Raw genomic sequence first — 23,805 nt, forward strand, 5'->3', positions numbered from 1 at the left:
TGGCGTAGTTGGCGGGCTAGTAGTTCCGACAAGCGAGCGGTCAGCCAGAGGGTTATCCGGCGTCATCAACTTTTTACGCTCGAACATTTGGGCCACGGAAGCCTGTCATCTGCCAGATAAATGCGACGACAGCACGGTGGAAGGTGGAGAGAGGAGAAGAGGCAGGATGTGGAGCACCGAGAGTGTGGCTTTGTGGGTTCTCACAGCGTTGCTCCCACTGGGCTCGGTGATAGAAGGCCAGGTGCCTTCTTAAGGCGGTCGTCACTAGGTGAGTGTTGGACTTACCGTGACTTATGCCTTGACAGTACAGGCTGCAGATGGCTACACTATTGTCAGCAGCTGACACGTTAAAAAAAAATCCCACACTGCGGAGCCATGTGCCGGCATCCTGAGAGCGCCAGAAGTGACCGTGCATGGTGGATGGCTCGCTCCAGATACATTTGCAGTCTGCTTTTTGCCTCATGTGCCCTGCGAGCTCTGCCTGCTTCTCCTCCCTCTCTGCTGCTCTGTCTCTCCCTCTGAACTCCCCTCCTCTTCCTCTCTTGTGGTCACCTTTACCACCACTGACATTTGAGAGTAGGCAGCAACAGCAGGGACCTCCCTCCTGGGCTGATCTGGTTACTGTTGTCAGCGCTGGCTGGAGGCCATTGCTACCTCCTCTTCCTCATCCGATGTCAAGAATGGCTGCGCATAGGTAGGTCTGTGAATGGATGGGAAAATAATTCCTCTGACTCGATTGGAGGGGGCTATGGTGGTGGTGCTGTCTTTGGGGGTGCACACAGCAGAGAGTGAGGAGGGTGCAGATACAGAGGATGAGGAAAGTGCAGGAGCCGGAAGGCTGAATGAGCCGCTCAACAAACTCTGGTGCGTCCTTTGAAGTAATCGCACGGCGCCTTCTCCAACATCCCACTTAGGCTCCGGCCTGGTGCATCTGCCCACCCCTGCAGAATGGCATGCCTCTTCCTCTGCCTGTCATTTTCAAATTACTCTGTGCCTAAGTCTCTAGAGAAGAGCAGTATTTGTGGAAGCATTTATATCGCAGGCCTCAATAAATATTTGGTGGAAACAGGTATATCAAACCCCTTAATCAGTATTTTGTGGAAGCAGGTATATCGCACCCGTCAATCAGTATTCTGTGGAAGCAGGTGTATCGCAGGCCTCAATCAGTATTTGGTGGAAGCCAGGATATCAATCCCCTTAATCAGTATTTTGTGGAAGCAGGTATATCAGTCCCTTTTATCAGTATTTTGTGGAAGCAGGTATATTGCAGGCCTCAATCAATATTTTGTGGAAGCAGGTGTATCAAACCCCCTAATAAGTATTTTGAAGAAGCAGGTATCTCGCAGGCCTCAATCAATATTTAGTGGAAGCAGGGATATCAATCCCCTTAATCAGTATTTTGCAGAAGCAGGTATATTGTAGGCCTCAATCAATATTTGGTGGAAACAGGTATATCAAACCCCTTAATAAGTATTTTGTGGAAGCAGGTGTATTGCAGGCATCAATCAATATTTGGCGGACGTAGGTATATCCAACCCCTTAATCAGTATTTTGTGGAAGCAGATATCTCACAGGCCTCAATCAGTAGTTTGTGGAAGCAGGTATATCAATCCCCTTAATCAGTATTTTATGGAAGCAAGTATATCACAGACCTCAATCAATATTTTGTGGAAACAGGTATTAAAAAACCCTTAATCAGTATTTTGTGGAAGCAGGTATCTTGCAGGCCTCAATCAATATTTGGTGGAAACAGGTATATCAACCCTTAATCAGTATTTTGTGGAAGCAGGTATATCGCAGGCCTCAATCAGTATTTGGTGGAAACAGGTATATCAATCCCCTTAATCAGTATTTTGTGGAAGCGGGTATCTTGCAGGTCTTAATCAATATTTAGTGTAAACAGGTATATCGAACCCCTTAATCAGTATTTTGTGGAAGCAGGTATATTGCAGCCCTCAATCAGTATTTTGTGGAAGCAGGTATCTTGCAGGTCTCAATCAATATGTGGTGGAAGCAGGGATATCAATCCCCTTAATCAGTATTTTGTGAAAGCAAGTATATCGCAGGCCTCAATCAATATTTTGTGGAAACAGGTATATCAAACCCCTTAATCAGTATTTTGTGAAGCAGGTATCTTGCAGGCCTTAATCATATGTGGTGGAAGCAAGGATATCAATTCCCTTAATCAGATTTTGTGGAAGCAGGTATATCAATCCCCTTAATCAGTATTTTGAGGAAGCAGGTATATGTAAGCCTCAATCAATATTTGGTTGAAGCAGGTAATCAAACCCCTTAATCAGTATTTTGTGGATGCAAGGTATATTGCACTCCTCAATCAATATTTGTGGAAGCAGGTATATCGAAACCCTTAATCAGTATTTTGTGGAAGCAGGTATATATATCACACCCTCCTCAATTATTTTTTTGCCACAACAGATATATCATACCACCCTGTTTATTTGGGGCAACAGGTAATATCGCAGCCTCAATCAGTATTTTGTTGACGAAGTATATCACTCCAATTAATCAGTTTTTGGAGGGCAACAGGTATATCACACCCATTGCAATTAGTTGTTCCAATAGCGCTTGTCCCTCTGTATAGCTGCGGTATCACAGCAGAACCACACACAACTGCTGGCACAATACAAATTCACTATATTCTTTCTATGTTAGAAAGTATTTTATAAGTATATCACACCCCTTAGTATATCACACTATCAATAGCACAACTATACCAGTCCTTAAAATAAACTTTTGTGGCCCTATTAGCTAGCGTTTGGTTGTCCTAGCAGCCTGTCCCTGCTCCACAAATCAACCTCTCTCTACATTGGCAAAACACGAATGTAAAATGACTACCAGATCAGGTTCTGTAATAAGGGTGGGGGTGTGTCCATGTGCTGAAACTTCGCAATTGGCTGTCCTGTCCCACCTGATGAATGTGTCATGGTCAAAGTTCGTTGCAATGCAAAAGAATATGTCAACGGCGGACAATTGCCATATGTTCGCATGTTCGGTGATTCTTGAACGCGCAAAGTTCGCTGAGAAATGACCGACCGAACCGCAAAGCCATCTCTACTAAGAGACAAAGTATGTTGAACAGTAAGCTGAACGTGCTCCTGGCCAAGTTGCTGGTGCTGCAGTCTCTCCCTTTTTAAGTGGTGGACTCTGCCCCAATTCAGAGAACTGATGGCTTGTGCTGAGCCGAGGTGAAGAGTCCCAAGCCGTCATTTCTTTGCCAAAAAGGCATTATCAGCCCTGCACACACATGTAGAACAGAAGGTGGCCGAGTCCTTGAGCCTGTCAGTGTCTGCCAGTGCACGGCAGCGCCGATGTGTGGAGCTGTAATTACGGTCAAGAACAATATATGTCCTTTACGGCCCACTGGGTAAATGTGGTTCCTGCCCTGCCAAACCAGCCACTTGGCCAGGTGACGCCACTTCCGCTTCCACGTTCTCACACCATTGGTCCTGCGACAATGTCCGCCTCTGCCTCCCCATCCTCCACCGTAATCCTCAGCCTCCACTGCATGGACAATTCACAGTGCTCCACCAGCATACCACATGTGCAGGGCATAGCGGTGTCACGCTGTTCTGCCACCTAGTTTGCCTGGGCAAACTGAGTCACACAAGGGCGAAACTGCTCCATGTCCTTCATCAAGAAATTTTGAATCCTGGCTTTCTCCATGACAACTCAATATCGAAAACCATGGTGACCGACAACGGTAAGAACATGGTGTCGGAGCTGCGTCAAGGAGGACTGAACCATGCGCCCTGAATGGCGCACTTGTTTAATCTGGTTGTCAAGCATTTCCTGAAGTCTTCCACCCATCTGCAAGACATCTAAAAATGGCCAGGAAACTTTGCATGCATTCAGCCACTCAAACACTGCCAAGCACACCCTCCTTGAGCACAGCAGCAGAACGGAGTCCCCCAACATAGGCCTGATAGCGACGTTTACACCTGTTGGAATTCCACCCCCATATTTTGGGACTGACTGTACGAACAGAGAAAGGCCACAAAACAAATTCTTGATGATACAAGTGGACAGAGGTACTCTCCTGTGTATCTTCGATGTTAGCCAGTGGCAGCTCATGCATGACACCTGCCGTTGCCTCGTGCCCTTTAGGAGGCCACTTTATTTGTCAGTCACCAGGACTACGGGATGAACAACGTCATTCCACTGATTCATATCCTGGAAAAGATGCTGGAAAATCTGGCTGGTCAGGGGACTGGAGACATGGCGCCTACATCTCACGGCCACATGAGCCTGTGGGGGCTGAACTGGAGGAGGAGGAGGACATTGGAGCACAAGCAATTTGTAGCGAAATGGGTGGTTTTTCTACACAGGTGACAGGAGAGGAGGAGCAGGAGCAAGCCAGAGGAGCAAGAGGGAGATGAGGAAGCAGAGGCAGATGGACCCAGACAAACCGTGGCAGTATGCAGTAGAGATGAAGGCAGGGAGTCCTCCGAGTCATTTGCGCAAAATTGCCCGATGCATGCTCACTTGCCTTGCGTAGTGACAGACGAATTGTCACCATTCGGCAGAGGGATGACTACTGGCTCTCCACCATGTTAGAGCCTCGCTACTGGTCCAAAATTGGGGCCTTTTTTACACATGCTGAGAGTGAGGACAAACTGAATCTACTATAGAGACATGCCATGTAGTCAGTTGGCCACTGCCTATTTGCGCCATTTGTCCATCCTCACGTTCCCCCTGCCATGGAGGGGGGTGGCAGGAGCAGTACTAGCTCCATCAGCAGCAGCCTGAGTCTCACCAGCAGCTAGACATAGAGCAGAACCTGAACCAGCAGGTTTATAGTATACTTGGACAGCACCTTGCCAGCCGTCATTGAAGATCCGCTGGACCTACTGGGCAGCCAAACTGGATTTGTGCCGCAACTGGCTGAGTTTGTTCTTGCTACTGTCCTGCCTGGCCAGTTGTGTGGCTCAGAGCGGGGTGTTTAGTGTGGCCGGGGGCCATAGTTTACCCCAAGGATAACTAGCCTGTCCACCCAAAATATGGAGAGACTGAATTTTGTCAAGATGAATCAGGCGTGGATCAGACAGGATTTCCACCCACCAATGCCTGATGCATCAGATTAGATCATCCATGCTGCCTCACCCAAACCTTGACAAAAGAGACCGGTTTCTTCCAGCTACCTGCCTCAGCTACTATTCTGATGCTGCCAGCCGCCTGATGCCACACATCTGATGCCAAGTGCTCCTTCTTACACCCACCATCATCAGCAGGTACTGTTAGTGCCACCCACCTCCCCACTCTGTCTCTGGGTCACTCTGTGGTCTCCTGATGCTGCTGCCACCTGCACACTATGTCACCTTGCCACTCTGTGGTCTCCTAATGCTGCTGCTACCCTCAACTCTATGTCACCTTGCCACTCTGTGGCCTCCTCATGCTGCTGCTGTCCTGCCTCCTCACTCTGTCATTGTGCTGCTCTGTGTCTCCTAATGCTGCTGCTACCTCCACACTATGTCCACCCTTGCCACTCTGTGGTCTCCTGATGCTGCTGCTACCTCTACACTATGTCACCTAGCCACTATGTGGTCTTATGCTGCATGCCACCCTCCACACTATGTCACCTTGTCACTCTGTGGACTTCTCATGCTGTTCCCACCCTCCCCACTCCATGACTGGGCAACTATTTTGTCTTTTTAGCCTGGTTTACATCATCATTTGTATGGTCCCATCAGAATTGACATATGATTTGGTAGCCAAAAGCAGGAGTGGGTGTACAAAATACAGAAGACATGCAAACATTCCATTCACGTGTCATCTCTGTTTTTGATTTTTTTTTTTGTATTATTAAAACTGATGGATTACTGACCAAATGCTGACCGAGTGAAGACGGATGCTCAACTGACAGGATCCGTTTTTTGGGGGGGGTTATTGTTCTGATGGATCAGAGGAAGGACAAAATAATCAGTAACGTCAACACAAACTTACTGCTGACACCCACTCCACTCTGTCGGGAGGGGGGCTCTACTTGTATAAGCGTTTAATAGAACAGGTTCTGTAGAATTCTATGTGGAATCAGTGAATTGGTGTAAAAGGAGTGCACTTTTTCACGCTATAGTAGGCTCTTGGGCCTCTGCAACAGTTCTTTATACCTGACGCTAACTTTGACCCTGTAAGGCTGAGATAACACTTGAGTTACTTGGTCAGTTTTGGTCCTCAACTGCCCAAATAAGTGAAGTGTGCAGTGATTCTAAGAGCGAAGCCCTGTCATCTGCATGACATACTGACCTCACAGTATTATTTCAAGCAGACTCCCTATGCGTGTTACTGCAAGGCACAGTGTTCTACACCATTATAAAGGCTCTATGCCGCCAGGAAATAGCAGTTTTTTAACGTGATTCGCCACTAATTAATTTGGATCAAATCGAATCGTTTCAGAAAATTTGGCGAACCGACCGAATAGAATTTTTGAGAAATTTGCTCATCTCTAACCATCACTGCTGTGGTCACATTTCCTGTGAGACCCGTGGGAGATTCTGGAATGGAAGTGGAAGTGGTAAAGGGATTGGCAGTATAGCCATATTTATTCTGACTATAAGATGCACCAGACTATAAGACACACCTGGGATTTAGAGGGGAAAATAAGAAAAAAAAAAAATTTTCATCAGTAGTGTTGAGCTCGAATATTCGAATATTAATCGCCAATATCGCAACTTCGCTAATTCGCGAAAATTTCGAATATAGTGCTATATATTCGCTATATTGAATATTCGTCATTTTTTAACATCTGAAAAATGATTCCTCCTGCTTCTTTCTTGATCAATGAGTCATTGGCCCACAAGCAACTTAAGCAGGAAGGAATCATGTTCTCATATGGAAAAAAAACACGAATATTCTAAATAACGAATATATTCGCTATATTGCTATAACTTAGTTTTTAGAATATTCGTCATATTCTAAAACAAGAATATATAGCAATTAAGCGAATATTCCTAAAATACACATATAGACTGCAATTAAGCTAATATAGTGCTATAGATTTTTTTTTTTTAATAGTGTAAATTATTTCCAAATCTGAAGTTCAGAAGAGAAAAAAATTTGATATAACGAATATATAGCACTATATTCGAAATATTCATGAATTAGCGAAGTTGCGATATTCGCGATTAATATTCGTATTCGAATATTCGCGCCCCAACACTAGTCTATATGTGTATTTATGAATATTCGCTTATGCCTATATATTCTTGTTTAGAACATGATGAATATTCTTAAACTAATATATAGCACTATATTTACTGCTATATATTATTTTTTGAGCAACTTCGCATTACGCGATTTTTACATTTTAGATTAATTGCAATTGCGAAAATAATCCTCGAATACGAATATTGCAAATATGAAACGAATATTCTAGCGAATATTTGCAAATTATCGCAAATTCGAATATGGGACCTGCCGCTCATTACTATTCATCAGCTCCATCAGCATCAGATCAGACCCCTAAACCTCCATCAGCTTAGATCAGACCCCATAAGCCTCAGACAGTTTAAACTCCCATGAGCCTCAGATCAGAATCCCAAGAGCCTCAGATCGGACCCCCATCAGCCTCAGATCGGACTCCCATCAGACATCAGATCAGACTTAAACATTTCTTTTTACTTTGCTTGCTGTGGACAGCGCTGCCCACCCTGCAGATCTGCTCACTGCTCCCTGGTCTTCTTCAGGCCCATGAGTCACTGTGACATGATGTCAGGTCATAGTGTGTGCTTACCATTCACTACATCTTGATGCTGTACGCAGTTTTGACACAGTGGAGAGTGAAGTCCGGAAGAAAGACCAGGAAGGGTGAGTACAGCCACCAGTGTTTCCCTCACTGCTCACTACTCCTCCTGCATCCATAATGGAAGTGGTCATTAGCATTTGGACTATAAGATATCTGCAATTTTTTCCACCAGTTTTGGGGGGCGGGGGGATGTGTCTTATAGTCCAGAAAATACGGTAAGTATTACTTAGTTTCTTGCGCTGGACAGAAAACCTTATTAAAGACTTACACAAGGAAAAAATAGTTTTGCAGCCAGAGCAGTCTACATTTGATCACTCATTCTGGGTCTCAGGCAGTATTCTGCCACCAGGGGTGGAACTACCAGTGGTAGCAGCTGTTACAGGCCCCCCAGCACTCTGTGCGTGTGTGTACTGGCAGGCGATGCCCGGGCCATAATGGATGACAGAAACAGCAGTAGTGTTTCTGTTAATAAGGTGGCTTTTTTGTCTTTAATGCTTCTTTTCTAAAGCTCACCATGCTGTAACCATTGTCGTTTGGGTGTTCTGGTGTTTTGCCAACACGAATTCTCTAATGGAAAAACACCATGAAGAAAATGCCAGTGGTAAGGCACCCTGTGTGCCAATAATGCCAAAAAAGTCACAACAATTTAAGTTGGCCAAAAAAGTGCTTATGCTTTGGCCTTGTTCACATAGTCAGTGTTTGGTCACTGGTTCATATCAGTGAGTGTGAGCTAAAACCGGGTGTGGGTGAAAAACACAGAACTGGGGCAGATCTTTCCATTATACTTTATATCTGTGTGGCCTCCACTCCTGATTTTGGCTCACAACCACTGATAGAAATCACTGACCAAGTGTGAATAAGGCCTTATTCTGGAATTTTTCCATTGGTAAAAATACCCCAGATGCAAAATGAATAAGGACCCTTAAAGGCGTTGTCCTGGATTTAAATATTAATCACCTATCCTTCAGGATATGCCAGGCATGCTCAACCTGTGGCCCTCTAGCTGTTGCAAAACTACAACTCCCATTATTCCTGGACAGCCTACAGCTATCAGCCTACAGAAGGGCATGGTGGGAGTTGTAGTTTTACAACAGCTGGAGGGCCGCAGGTTGAGCATCCCCGGGATATGCCATCAATATCTGATCGGCAGGGATCTGACACCCCACAACCCTGCCAATCAGTTGCCTCAGTGTAACTCCTGTGTCAGAAGTTGGTAGTCGAACTATACAGCTTGGTCCAATATGTAGTGGATGGAGATGCTAACTACAGCAGTGCTCCCATTCACTTCAGCTCTAGCGACCAAACAATGGATGGAGCTGGATAGTTCTGGTGCCCACTTCCAGCACTGGAGCTATTCTGAAACAGCTGATTGGGGTCAGGGTGAAGGGTGTTGGTCCCTCTGATCATATATTGATGACCTATTCTGAGGATGGGCTATCAGCATTAATATCCCAGAGATCCCCTTTAGGACTTAAAACAGGCAGGTCTTTAAAGGGGTTGTCCCATGAAAAATATTCTTCATTTTCGGAACCAGACGCACCCCCCCCCCCCTTCCCCCTGAGCTGCCAGCCAGAAATACATTTAGCAGAGCAATTACAGTAATGAACGTGAAGATCTCTGGATCCATGTGAGGTACAGGACTGGTTCTAAGTTTGTAGAAAGACATATATGATGTCTGATTTTCATTTTTTAACATTTCACATGGAATAACCCCATTAAAGCGTTAGTAATGAAAAATGTTGTCAAGCAAAATTGTGTCTTTATGACACTGCTATACTAGAGCAGATCTATTCTACACCAGAAGCAAATATGTGACATTTTGTTACTTGTGTTATTTTACCATGATCAATACATCAAAAAAGCCCATTTAGGAACAGAAAAATCTGAAAACCTTTAATTCAAAGAGGGTCAGGGAGACATACATTAAAACCAAAATTGTTGCATTATGTGTATGGTAGGAAACTGCATGAGCAAGCCAAGTATAATATGTATTTTAGTGGCGGAGGAAAATAAAACATCACTATGACCCCATGCATCATTATGTTGATATTGGTTTGAGGAAACTATAGTACAAAGCGCAATCAGCAGAGTACTTCAAAAAATCTCGATAAATCACAGAGGTAACGTGCACTGTATCTACAGGGGTGAACTATAAACTAATCTGCACAATGCTACCTTTTAGAGTTAGAACATTTGCTATTCCCAGATTTTAAAAAGGGTCAGTTCTGAAATGTAAGATATCAATCTGAGTAAACATACTTTTATATGTTGAGCAGATAATGCTGAAGCCAAGCATGGCCTGGATGAAGGGAGAAGGTTATCTACAGAGACATTTAAGGGGAATTTACACATTAAAAAAAGCAATCTTTTGTACAAGCAGTAAAGCCCTGAGACCAAGATGACATGAGGAAAAAGCACAGTCCCGCCATAGTTTATTTATTTTTTGTTTGGTTTTATGGTGCACACAGTGTGGTATAAGTGACATGATAACTTTACTCGGTGGGACAGTACCATTATGGCACTACTAAATTCATATACTTTTTTTAATGTTTTTCTATGCACAATAATAACTTAATTTTGGGGAAAAAATTGTTTCTGTGTCGTTGCATTCAAAGACCCACAACATTTTTATTTTTCCTACTATAGAGTTGTGTGCAATCTTGAGTTTTTCAGGATGAGTTGTAGTTTTCATTAGCACCATTTTGGGGTACACAAAAGTTTTGAATCACTTTTTATTGCATTGTTCGGGAAGTGGAATGAACAAAAACAGCAATTATAATGTTTTTATTTATTTTTTTATCATTTTATTGCACAACACTAAGTATATATAGTTTTCCCATTTCTATGTAAGCGGCGAAGAGGCTATTTTTTAATCTTTTACTTTTTTCCTGAAACTTTTTTAGTGACTTGAGCCTTTGATCTTTTGATCTCCCGTATGATACACTGCAATACTGTACTGCAATGCATTGTCAGTTAAACTGACTAGAATGCCTGCTAGACCCAGTCAAAGGCAGGGCCTAATAGGCACCTGAACATGGCATGCCCGGGGGTTATTAGTAGGCCCCTGGCTGCTATGTCAAACCCTAAGAATTCCACAAACAAATCGTGGGGGTTCCTGTAGAGGTTAGAGAGAGAGACCCTCCCTTTATTTAACTGCTTAGATGCTGCCATCAGCACCGACAGTGGCATTTAAGGGATGATTCTGCCAGTTCGGAGTTAACTTAAATCCCGGCAGTTATAATACAGCTGGCAACCCTCAAGTAAAGGGCACGGGGCACAGCTCCCAAGCCTACATGGCACTGCACCATAACAATACGGTGCAGGGGCAGGGAAAGGATTAAGGCGGTCATCAAATTTACATTCTGGAAACCATGATGCAAAACCAGATCCATCACACACCAGGACCCCTTTAACTTATTAAGATGTCCCTTGTTGTACTGCCAAAAGGATTATTTTTACAGCAAAAATAGCAATACAAGCAGGAAATCTGCAAAGGAGGAGGTGGACCGACATGCACTCGGGGACATTTGTTGTCACGATCCCTAGGGTCAGACCCCAGCTATCTTACTGAGCCTCCTAAACAGATGAGAACACAGCCTAAAATCAGAATTCATTAGAAAATTATGCCCAGGGACATTGATAAGAGGCAAATACTTTCTCATATCTATGTAGAGCAAATATATAAAGTGTTACACATACAGATCTATTTACCATTCTACCATATTTATTGGAATTCATGAATATGTATTCTTGTACATTCATGTAAAGATTTCTCATGCATAACCTGAATGTAATAGCAGCTCGCTGTATACATAATATTTTAGATTTTACATAGAAAAATGACATTTTGTTTGGCACTGGGGGACATATTTTTGAATATACCCAATGTGTTGCTATTTTGACGCTAGGAATGAGGCATTTTTTGGAACTCATTCATTCTGCTAATAGACCCAAAAAGAACTTCACTTGTTTTGTTCTTGGCAAAGCCAGAGTCACAGTACAGTGGGTATGTCATTACATTGGAATCAGAACAGACCCCACATGGGGCTTCTGTCCCTGACCTCAAGTATAAAACTTTACATGACTTCCTAAGTTTCCATTTATGAGCAATTAATTGTTGCATGCTTCTGCTAGACAAAGAGACATTATATAGTCTCTGGGTGAGTCTGAGGTCCACTGGAGTTTCTCCTAGATTTATGGTCCTTGTTGTGAGGACCTTTTCATGAACTTTGACTAAACTTTGCTCTGTGTGCATTGCAATAAGGTTAAGGACTGGACATTCTAACAGGCCAGCTTACCATTATAACAAGAGTTTTATGTTATACTGCATGCAACATCTTTTTTGTAGAAAGTTTGCACAAGTTTTCACTTTTAGCAGATTCCAAATTTTGGTGCTATGTGAGCAGCTTTGGAGAGTTGTTTTGTTTTTTGTTTTTATTTTAGAATTTTATGTTTGATACTATGTAGGGTACGTTCACATCTGCGGCATGCTTGATCTGGCACAAATGCCGGTTGTCAGCCAGACAAAAACTGGAAAGCAGCCGGATTACCTAGGGACCCCATTATAGTTAATGGGGATCCAGTGAACTGTAGAATCCAGCAATGCTGGATCCAGTGAAATCCAGCAGGATGATCTCTGTCAGAACAGTCTGCCGAATCTGCTGCAGATGTTTAAAGCTACCCTTATCGTTTTGAGCATCCTTTCAAAAACTTGACATGTCACACACCACAGAACATGTGATATTGTAAAGTCAGCTTTTCGGTTGGTGTATCACCCAGACTGCTTGAGATTCTACCAAACCGAACTAACATTACAAATCAGGAGTTAGTATGGATACAAAATTTGGCTGTATGGGAGTCCCCCATCAACAGAAACATGTCTTTGCAAATGCTTCCCTGCTGTGATGCAATAAATGACCACAATGTACAATTATGAAAACAAACCAAACTGTTAAGAAAATAATAATAAATTGTTAATAAATAACATTTATTATAGCTTAACTGACTGAAAAACAAAAACAATTTTTTATATATTTCTCATTGAACTCTATGGTAAAAAAGACTAACCTGATATATCCTTAAAAAAATAAATAAATAAAAATGATTATGCCATAACTGATGCACGCTAATATTTTAATTTCCAAAGTCAACGGGGCCTTACTAGAACCCACAGGAGTAGTGTGTCTTTGTATAGGTGCTATACACATGGCTTTAAAGTCTTAATTTACATGTAATTAAAGCATGGTTTTGGTATACTGCTTTTATAAAAAAAATTGTTAAATAGACACTATATGGTAAAAAAATAAAATACTCTTCAACATTGAAATTGCACTTAAAGGGCAAGCAGTAATATGCAAATTGAGGTAGTAGCAGGTGTTGCTAAGATCTGCTAGTGATCAGATTTTCAAACACCTAGCTCCAATCTGCAACAATAAAACCAGAATGAAAGAAAAAGGTTTTTTAGCCACTTGAAACTTCATTAATTGGATCATGTCATGTGGGATGACTGTGTGATGCCTTCTGATCATCAACGTGCCAGTTATCGCCACTTGACGCAACTGAGAGGAACAGAATCCTTGTACTGAAAGACTTTGTTTATTACTCTGGCAGATCACTAGGTACCTAGGCCAAGATGTCAGCACCATTCAACAATGTGTGCCCTGTAGTCAGGAGAACAACAAACTGGAATGACAACAAGAGGTGAACTTCTGTATGGACAGATTGATCAGAAGAACGGCAATGTTGTGATACATCCTCTACTACAAGTGAAATTAGACCTCATATCCTAAGCCTAGTGCAGCAAACAATGTCTATATAAATCATCAGAAGGCATCTGCACAACATACTGTAGGACTAGGGCAGTGATGGCGAACCTTTTAGAGACAGAGTGCCCAAACTGCAACCCAAAACCTAATTATATATCACAAAGTGCCAACACAGATATTTACCCTGAATATTACAGTCCAGTATAGTCTATCTTGCATGTACTTTATTATTTAGCTATAATAGCCTGCCTACATTCAGTGAACTGCCCTGTGCTGTTCATAGTGCGTCCTACGCTGAATGAATTGCAGGAAAAGTCTAAGGCATATTGGTACACCATAGACTTTTTCCAGGGTGCGGGTGCCCACAGAGAGGGCTCTGAGTGCCGCCTCTGGCACCGTGCCATAGGTTCGCCATCACGGACTAGGGTCTAGATGTCTAACTACAGGTCTGGCCATTGACCTCCACCACCACTCTCAAAGGCTATCATGTCTTTGGACCAGGACAGAATTGAGGCTGGAATAGAGGACAGCCTTCTTCAGTGATGGGTCCTGCTTTTGTCTCGGATACAGTGATAGCCGAAGATTTGGCTTGGAGACCACATGGGGCAAAGCCATAAATAGTTTCTTCACATGAGAACATCACACTGATCCTACTCCCAGGTAGTGCTGTTCGCGAACATAAAATTTTCAGTTCGCGAACAGCGAACGCGAACTTCCGCAAATGTTCGCGAACTGGCGAACCGGGCGAACCGCCATAGACTTCAATAGACAGGCGAATTTTATAAACAAACAGGGACTCTTTCTGGCCACAATAGTGATGAGAAAGTTGTTCAAGGGGTCTAACACCTGGACTGTGGCATGCCGGAGGGGGATCTATGGCAAAACTCCCATGGAAAATGACGTAGTGGACGCAGAGTCGGGTTTTAATCCATAAAGGGCATAAATCAACTAACATTCCTAAATTGTTTGGAATATCGTGCTTTAATAAACATCCAGTTGTGTGTATACGATCAGGTATGATGTTGTATCGATCAGGTAGTGTAAGGGTTACGCCCGCATCACAGACATTGACAGACCAAACTCCCCTTTTAATGCACCGCAAACAGTTCATTTGCACAACCGCAAACTCCCCATTTGCACAAGGTTGGATACCAAGCTAGCCACGTCCCGGTGATGTCATTGAAGGTTTCTTCCTCCACCCAGCCACGTACAACACCAAGGGTCCCCGAAAGGTCAATTGAATTGATTTTTCGAACGGGGAGATGGTTAAAAAAACGCTGGCTCCCTCCCCTTTGTTTTTATCCACGGTGACTGCGTCTGCGCCGTGCAATTTACTGTCACACCCGATATGAGTGGTATTTTCTGTAGTACTATTCTCATCAGTTTAATCCCTCTAACGTCCCCGACTCCCCAATCTGGGGGCCATTTATTAAACAGATTTTTCGGACGGGAGATGGTTAAAAAAACGCTGGCTCCCTCCACTCTGTTTTAATCCACGGTGACTGCGTCTGCGCCGTGCAATTTACTGTCACACCCGATATGAGTGGTATTTTCTGTAGTACTATTCTCATCAGTTTAATCCCTCAAACCGTCCCAATCTGGGTGCCATTATTGAATAGATTTTTCGAACGGGGAGATGGTTAAAAAAAACGCTGGCTCCCTCCACTCTGTTTTAAACCACGGTGACTGCATCTGCGCCGTGCAATTTACTGTCACACCCGATATGAGTGGTATTTTCTGTAGTACTATTCTCATCAGTTTAATCCCTCTAACATCCCCAATCTGGGGGCCATTTATTAAATAGATTTTTTGAACGGGGAGATGGTTAAAAAAAACGCTGGCTCCCTCCACCGATATGAGTGGTATTTTCTGTAGTATTATTCTCATCAGTTTAATCCCTGTTACGTCCCATATCAGGAATTGCCTTTTATGAAAAAAAATTTAGGCCGGGTACCTTCGACTGCCTTCACAGTGACAGACCAAACTCTCATACACTAAACTGAATTGATTTCAGGAACCGGGAGATGGAAAAAAAGCAGCTTGGTCGGTCCCTCTTACTCCCAAATTGGGGCACTGCGCGTGCACAGAGCAATGTGCTGTGACACCCTATATGAGTGGTGTCTTAACTAGTACTATTGCTATCAGTTTAATCCCTGTTACGGACCCTATCCGGTCGAATTGATTAACCATTGTCGAATCCCCATTGACATCCCCCTTATAAGCTGTGTAAAGCATATTTTTTAGTTTGGTTTTGAACTGCTGCATCTATCCGACTTTTGGTAATTTGGTAACATTTCTGCCACTTTCTGCTTATACCGGGGGTCTAGTAGCGTGGCCACCCGATCGCTTTTGGTCTGACCATAATGAAGCAACGGCCTTATCATCTGGGGTGTGGCAACATTGCCAACACACTTTTATAGAGGTGATGATGATTGCTTCATTGTGATACGCAAGCCCCTTCACCACAACAAGGTAACGATCACGAAGGGGAATTGACACTTGTATGTGCCTTTTTTTTTGGGTTTGTTTTTGCAGCCACAGTGCTGCACCATAGGACAGAAAAATTAGGCATGTACACATGCCTGAAAAATAATGGCACTGTTGCAGACGCTATTGTAGCAGCGGCCGGAAAAAATTTATGTTTTCCAGGCAGAAAAGTGACTAAAACATTACGGCTTGAACCCTAGTTGGTGGTGGAGAATTCACGAAAGTCATCCGGTATGCAGACATTAAATACAGCAGCGTGGGGACCATTTTGAGGCCAAGGCATGTAATCAGGCCTTTTGTTAGTCAAACGTATCCCCCACTGTTCAGTCCCTTCGGGATCCATGCCTCATTCATCTTTATGAAGGTGAGGTAATCAACACTTTTTTGACCGAGGCGACTTCTCTTGTCAGTGACAATGCCTCCTGCTGCACTGAAGGCTCCTTTCTGACAGGACACTTGAAGCAGGGCAGGCCAGAAGTTCTATCGCAAACTGGGATAGCTCAGGCCACAGGTCAAGTCCTGCACACCCAGTAGTGAAGGGGTTCATTGCTCCTCAGAGTGTCGATATCTGCTGTTAAGGCGAGGTAGTCTGCTACCTGTCGGTCCGAGTCGTTCACTAAGGCTGGATCCCGAAGGGCTGTGGCGATGAGTAGGACTGAAAAAGCTCCGCATGTCCTCCATCAACAACACATCTGTAAATCGTCCAGTCCTTGCCGCCGTGGTAGGAGGAGGATTACACTCACCTCTTCCCCTGTTAGATTCCCGTTGTGCTGTGACATCTCCCTTATAAGCTGTGTAAAGCATATTTTTTAGTTTGGTTTTGAACTGCTGCATCCTTTCCGACTTTCGGTAATTTTGTAACATTTCTGCCACTTTCTGCTTATACCGGGGGTCTAGTAGCGTGGTCACCCAGTACAGATCGTTCTCCTTTATCCTTTTTATACGTGGGTCCCTCAACAGACATGACAGCATGAAAGACCCCATTTGAACAAGGTTGGATGCAGAGCTTCTCATTTCCCGTTCCTCGTCCTCACTGATGTCATTGACGGTCTGTTCTTCCCCCCAGCCACGTACAACACCATGGGTCCCAGATAGGTGACAACAACGAGCACCCTGGGGTGCCTGCTGTGGTTGGTCCTTCCTCCTCCTCAAAGCCGCCACATTCCTCCTCTGACTCCTCTTCCTCATACTCCTCTTCCAGCGTTGCTGCAGGTCCGGCAAGCGATGATGACAAGGCTGTTTCTGGTGGTGATGGTGACCACAACTCTTCCTCTTCCTCTTCACGCTCATCTACAGCCTGATCCAGAACTCTTCGCAGGGCACGCTCCAGGAAGAAAACAAATGGGATGAGGTCGCTGATGGTGGCTTCGGTGCGACTGACTAGGTTTGTCACCTCCTCAAAAGGACGCATAAGCCTACAGGCATTGCGCATGAGTGTCCAGTAACGTGGCAAAAAGATTCCCAGCTCCGCAGAGGCTGTCCTAGCACCCCGGTCATACAAATACTCGTTGACGGCTTTTTCTTGTTGGAGCAGGCGGTCGAACATTAGGAGTGTTGAATTCCAACGTGTCGGGCTGTCGCATATCAAGCGCCTCACTGGCATGTTGTTTCGCCGCTGAATATCGGAAAAGTGCGCCATGGCCGTGTAGGAACGCCTGAAATGGCCACACACCTTCCTGGCCTGCTTGAGGACGTCCTGTAAGCCTGGGTACTTAGACACAAAACGTTGTACGATGAGATTCAACACATGTGCCATGCACGGCACATGTGACAACTTGCCCAAATTTAATGCCGCCAACAGATTGCTTCCATTGTCACACACCACTTTGCCGATCTCCAGTTGGTGCGGGGTCAGCCACTGATCCACCTGTGCGTTCAGGGCGGACAGGAGTGCTGGTCCTGTGTGGCTCTCTGCTTTCAGGCAAGTCAACCCCAAGATAGCGTTACACTGTCGTATCCGGGATGTGGAATAGCCCCTGGGGAGCTGGGGGGAATCAGTTGATGTGCAGCCAGACGCCGCAGCAGAAGAGGACTCAGCCGAGGAGGAAATTAAAGAGGATGGAGTAGGAGTAGAGGAGGTGGCAGTAGGTCTGCCTGCAAGTCGTGGTGGTGTCACCAACTCCGCTGCAGAGCCACGCATTCCATGCTTGTCAGCCGTCAGCAGGTTGACCCAATGCGCAGTATACGTGATATACCTGCCCTGACCGTGCTTTGCAGACCAGGTATCAGTGGTCAGATGGACCCTTGCCCCAACACTGTATGCCAGAGATGCCATGACTTCCTTTTCAATGACATGGTAGAGGTTTGGGATTGCCTTTTTTGAAAAAAAAATTTCGTCCGGGTACCTTCCACTGTGGTGTCCCAATAGCGACAAATTTTTTGAAGGCCTCAGACTCTACCAGCTGGTATGGTAAAAGCTGGCGGGCTAAGAGTTCCGTCAAGCCAGCTGTCAGTCGCCGGGCAAGGGGGTGACTTTGTGACATTGGCTTCTTATGCTCAAACATGTCCTTGACAGACACCTGACTGTGGGCAGATGAGCAGGAACTGCTGAAGGTGAGAGATGGAGTGGCGGGTGGTTGAGAGGGGGCAGGGAGGACAGCAGTGGTTGACGTGGCTGAAGATGCAGGACCAGGAGGAGCATGGTGGCTTTGAGTTTGTGTGCTGCTTGTACTCATGTGTTGATCCCATAGGCGTTTGTGATGTGAGATCATGTGCCTTCGCAAAGCAGTTGTACCAAGGTGGGTGTTGGACTTCCCACGACTCAGTTTCTTTTGGCACAGGTTGCAAATGGCATTGCTTTTATCAGAGGCAGACACACAAAAAAAATGCCACACTGCTGAGCTTTGCAATGACGGCATTCTAGTGGTGGCAACAGCATGCGTTGACTGGCGTGCTGTCTGGCTGACCCCAGGTGCCGATACATGCTGTCTGACTGTGCCACTAACTCCTTGCGACGACCTCCCCCTGCTTCCAACTCGTCTCCTCATTCTCTCTGTCTCCCCTTCAGAACTTTCCCCCTCTTCTTCTCTTCGAGCAGGCACCCACGTGGCATCCGTGGACACATCGTCATCATCAACCGCTTCACTTGTATCTGACACCTCAGCAAAGGAAGCAGCAGCGGGTACAACATCATCATCATCATCACACTGTACGTCCATGTGTGTAATCCTGCCTGACTGAGACATATCCCCGTAATCTACATCATCTGGCAATAATGGTTGCGCATCACTAATTGCATCCAACTGATGTGTAAATAACTCCTCTGACGGATCAAGTGAAGCGGCTGTGGTGGCAGGTGGTGGTAGTGGCGACGGGCGGGTGCGTGGTAACTTGAGAGCAGGTGACCGAAGCTGAGTTGGAGGAGGATGGTGCGTCAAGGTTCTTAGCGGAAGCTGTTGAAGATTGGGTGTCCTGTCTAAGCCAGTCAACTACGTCCTCTGAATTTTTCGGGTTCAGGGTACGTGGCCTCTGAAAACTGGGCATTATTCCAGGGACAGTGGAAATCACAGCACCACGACCACGACGCCCCTGCGGGGTGGCCTGCCTCTGCCTGTCATTTTTTTTTTAGATAAGTGGTACTACGCGTGCTAGGTACTGTGCCACCCGGTATGAGTGGTTGGCACTGGCAGTGGGCACACTACAGTCTGTGGAAGTGGGCCTGACACACACTGGCAGCAGGCAAGCAACTGAATTTAGACTACTGTCTAAAAATTAAATGCCTTATTTATCGGCAAGCTACTGTGCCACCCGGTATCAGTGGTTGGCACTGGCAGTGGGCACACTACAGTCAGTGGAAGAGGGCCTGACACACACTGGCAGCAGGCAAGCAACTGAATTACACTAAAGTGTAAAAATTAAATGCCTTATTTATCGGCAAGCTACTGTGCCACCCGGTATGGATGTTGGCACTGGCAGTGGGCACACTACAGTCAGTGGAAGAGGGCCTGACACACACTGGCAGCAGGCAAGCAACTGAATTTAGACTACTGTCTAAAAATTAAATGCCTTATTTATCGGCAAGCTACTGTGCCACCCCGTATCAGTGGTTGGCACTGGCAGTGGGCACACTACAGTCAGTGGAAGCGGGCCTGGACACACACTGGGCAGCAGGCAAAGCAAACTGAAATTACACTAAAGTGTAAAAATTAAATGCCTTATTTATCGACAAGCTACTGTGCCACCCGGGTATCAGTGGTTGGCACTGGCAGTGGGCACACTACAGTCAGTGGAAGCGGGCCTGACACACACTGGCAGCAGGCAAGCAACTGAATTTAGACTACTGTCTAAAAATTAAATGCCTTATTTATCGGCAAGCTACTGTGCCACCCGGTATCAGTGGTTGGCACTGGCAGTGGGCACACTACAGTCAGTGGAAGCGGGCCTGACACACACTGGCAGCAGGCAAGCAACTGAAATTACACTAAAGTGTAAAAATTAAATGCCTTATTTATCGACAAGCTACTGTGCCACCCGGTATCAGTGGTTGGCACTGGCAGTGGGCACACTACAGTCAGTGGAAGCGGGCCTGACACACACTGGCAGCAGGCAAGCAACTGAATTTAGACTACTGTCTAAAAATTAAATGCCTTATTTATCGGCAAGCTACTGTGCCACCCGGTATCAGTGGTTGGCACTGGCAGTGGGCACACTACAGTCAGTAGAAGCGGGCCTGACACACACTGGCAGCAGGCAAGCAACTGAAATTACACTAAAGTGTAAAAATTAAATGCCTTATTTATCGGCAAGCTACTGTGCCACCCGGTATGAGTGGTTGGCACTGGCAGTGGGCACACTACAGTCAGTAGAAGCGGGCCTGACACACACTGGCAGCAGGCAAGCAACTGAAATTACACTAAAGTGTAAAAATTAAATGCCTTATTTATCGGCAAGCTACTGTGCCACCCGGTATGAGTGGTTGGCACTGGCAGTGGGCACACTACAGTCAGTGGAAGAGGGCCGACACACTGACTGGCAGCAGGCAAGCAACTGAATTTAGACTACTGTCTAAAAATTAAATGCCTTATTTATCGGCAAGCTACTGTGCCACCCGGGTATCAGTGGTTGGCACTGGCAGTGGGCACACTACAGTCAGTGGAAGCGGGCCTGACACACACTGGCAGCAGGCAAGCAACTGAAATTACACTAAAGTGTAAAAATTAAATGCCTTATTTATCGGCAAGCTACTGTGCCACCCGGTATCAGTGGTTGGCACTGGCAGTGGGCACACTACAGTCAGTAGAAGCGGGCCTGACACACACTGGCAGCAGGCAAGCAACTGAAATTACACTAAAGTGTAAAAATTAAATGCCTTATTTATCGGCAAGCTACTGTGCCACCCGGTATGAGTGGTTGGCACTGGCAGTGGGCACACTACAGTCAGTGGAAGAGGGCCTGACACACTGACTGGCAGCAGGCAAGCAACTGAATTTAGACTACTGTCTAAAAATTAAATGCCTTATTTATCGGCAAGCTACTGTGCCACCCGGTATCAGTGGTTGGCACAGGCAGTGGGCACACTACAGTCAGTTGAAGTCGGCCTGACACACACTAGCAGCAGGCAAGCAGCTGAAATTACACTAAAGTGTAAAAATTAAATGCCTTTTTTATGCAAAGTCCTGTGCCAGCCGGTATGAGTGGTGGGCACTGGCAGTGGGCACACTACAGTCAGTGGAAGTCAGCCTGACACACACTGGCAGGCAACTAACCTTAGATTAAAGTGTAAAAATTAAGTGCCTATTTTTTAAGCAAAGTCCTGTGCCACTCGGTATGACAGGGGGGGGCACTGGCAGTGGGCACACTACAGTCAGTTGAAGTCGGCCTGACACACACTAGCAGCAGGCAAGCAGCTGAAATTACATTAAAGTGTAAAAATTAAATGCCTTTTTTAAGCAAAGTCCTGTGCCAGCCGGTATGAGTGGTGGGCACTGGCAGTGGGCACACTACAGTCAGTGGAAGTCAGCCTGACACACACTGGCAGGCAACTAACCTTAGATTAAAGTGTAAAAATTAAGTGCCTATTTTTTAAGCAAAGTCCTGTGCCACTCGGTATGACAGGGGGTGGGCACTGGCAGTGGGCACACTACAGTCAGTTGAAGTCGGCCTGACACACACTAGCAGCAGGCAAGCAGCTGAAATTACACTAAAGTGTAAAAATTAAATGCCTTTTTTATGCAAAGTCCTGTGCCAGCCGGTATGAGTGGTGGGCACTGGCAGTGGGCACACTACAGTCAGTGGAAGTCAGCCTGACACACACTGGCAGGCAACTAACCTTAGATTAAAGTGTAAAAATTAAGTGCCTATTTTTTAAGCAAAGTCCTGTGCCACTCGGTATGACAGGGGTGGGCACTGGCAGTGGGCACACTACAGTCAGTTGAAGTCGGCCTGACACACACTAGCAGCAGGCAAGCAGCTGAAATTACATTAAAGTGTAAAAATTAAATGCTTTTTTAAGCAAAGTCCTGTGCCAGCCGGTATGAGTGGTGGGCACTGGCAGTGGGCACACTACAGTCAGTGGAAGTCAGCCTGACACACACTGGCAGGCAACTAACCTTAGATTAAAGTGTAAAAATTAAGTGCCTATTTTTTAAGCAAAGTCCTGTGCCACTCGGTATGACAGGGGTGGGCACTGGCAGTGGGCACACTACAGTCAGTTGAAGTCGGGCCTGACACACACTGGCAGCAGGCAAGCAGCTGAAATTACATTAAAGTGTAAAAATTAAATGCCTTTTTTAAGCAAAGTCCTGTGCCAGCCGGTATGAGTGGTGGGCACTGGCAGTGGGCACACTACAGTCAGTGGAAGTCAGCCTGACACACACTGGCAGGCAACTAACCTTAGATTAAAGTGTAAAAATTAAGTGCCTATTTTTTAAGCAAAGTCCTGTGCCACTCGGGATGACAGGGGTGGGCACTGGCAGTGGGCACACTACAGTCAGTGGAAGTCAGCCTGACACACACTGGCAGGCAACTAACCTTAGATTAAAGTGTAAAAATGAAGTGCCTTTTTTTTAAGCAAAGTCCTGTGCCACACGGGATGACAGGGGTGGGCACTGGCAGTGGGCACACTACAGTCAGTTGAAGTCGGCCTGACACACACTAGCAGCAGGCAAGCAGCTGAAATTACACTAAAGTGTAAAAATTAAATGCCTTTTTTATGCAAAGTCCTGTGCCAGCCGGTATGAGTGGTGGGCACTGGCAGTGGGCACACTACAGTCAGTGGAAGTCAGCCTGACACACACTGGCAGGCAACTAACCTTAGATTAAAGTGTAAAAATGAAGTGCCTTTTTTTAAGCAAAGTCCTGTGCCACACGGAATGACAGGGGTGAGCACTGGCAGTGGGCACACTACAGTCTGTGGGCCTGCAGCTCCTCACACACAGGCAGGCCAGGCAACTGCAATATGTATATAAAGGAAAAAAAAAAAGCAGACTAATGTTGCAGCCCTAAAAAGGGCTTTTTGGGGTGCTGTCAGGACGCTGTCCTTACAGCAGAGATCAGATGAGTCTTTCAGGACTGGAGTGGACACTGAATTCACTAGCCTAGCTATCGATTTCCCAATTAAATCAGCAGCAGTTACAGTCTCCCTCCTCTCACTAAGACTGCAGCTTCAGAATGAATCTAAAATGGATGCTGTGCAGGAGGTGGGAGGGTCTGGGAGGGAGGGTATGCTGCTGATTGGCTGGAATGTGTCTGCTGACTGTGAGGTACAGGGTCAAAGTTTGCTCAATGATGATGTATAGCGGGCGGACCGAACATCGCATGTGTTCGCCCGGCAGAGGCGAACGCGAACAAGCTATG

This window comes from Bufo bufo, chromosome 2 (genome assembly GCF_905171765.1).
Source record: "Bufo bufo chromosome 2, aBufBuf1.1, whole genome shotgun sequence".
NCBI classification, from domain to species: Eukaryota; Metazoa; Chordata; class Amphibia; order Anura; family Bufonidae; genus Bufo; species Bufo bufo.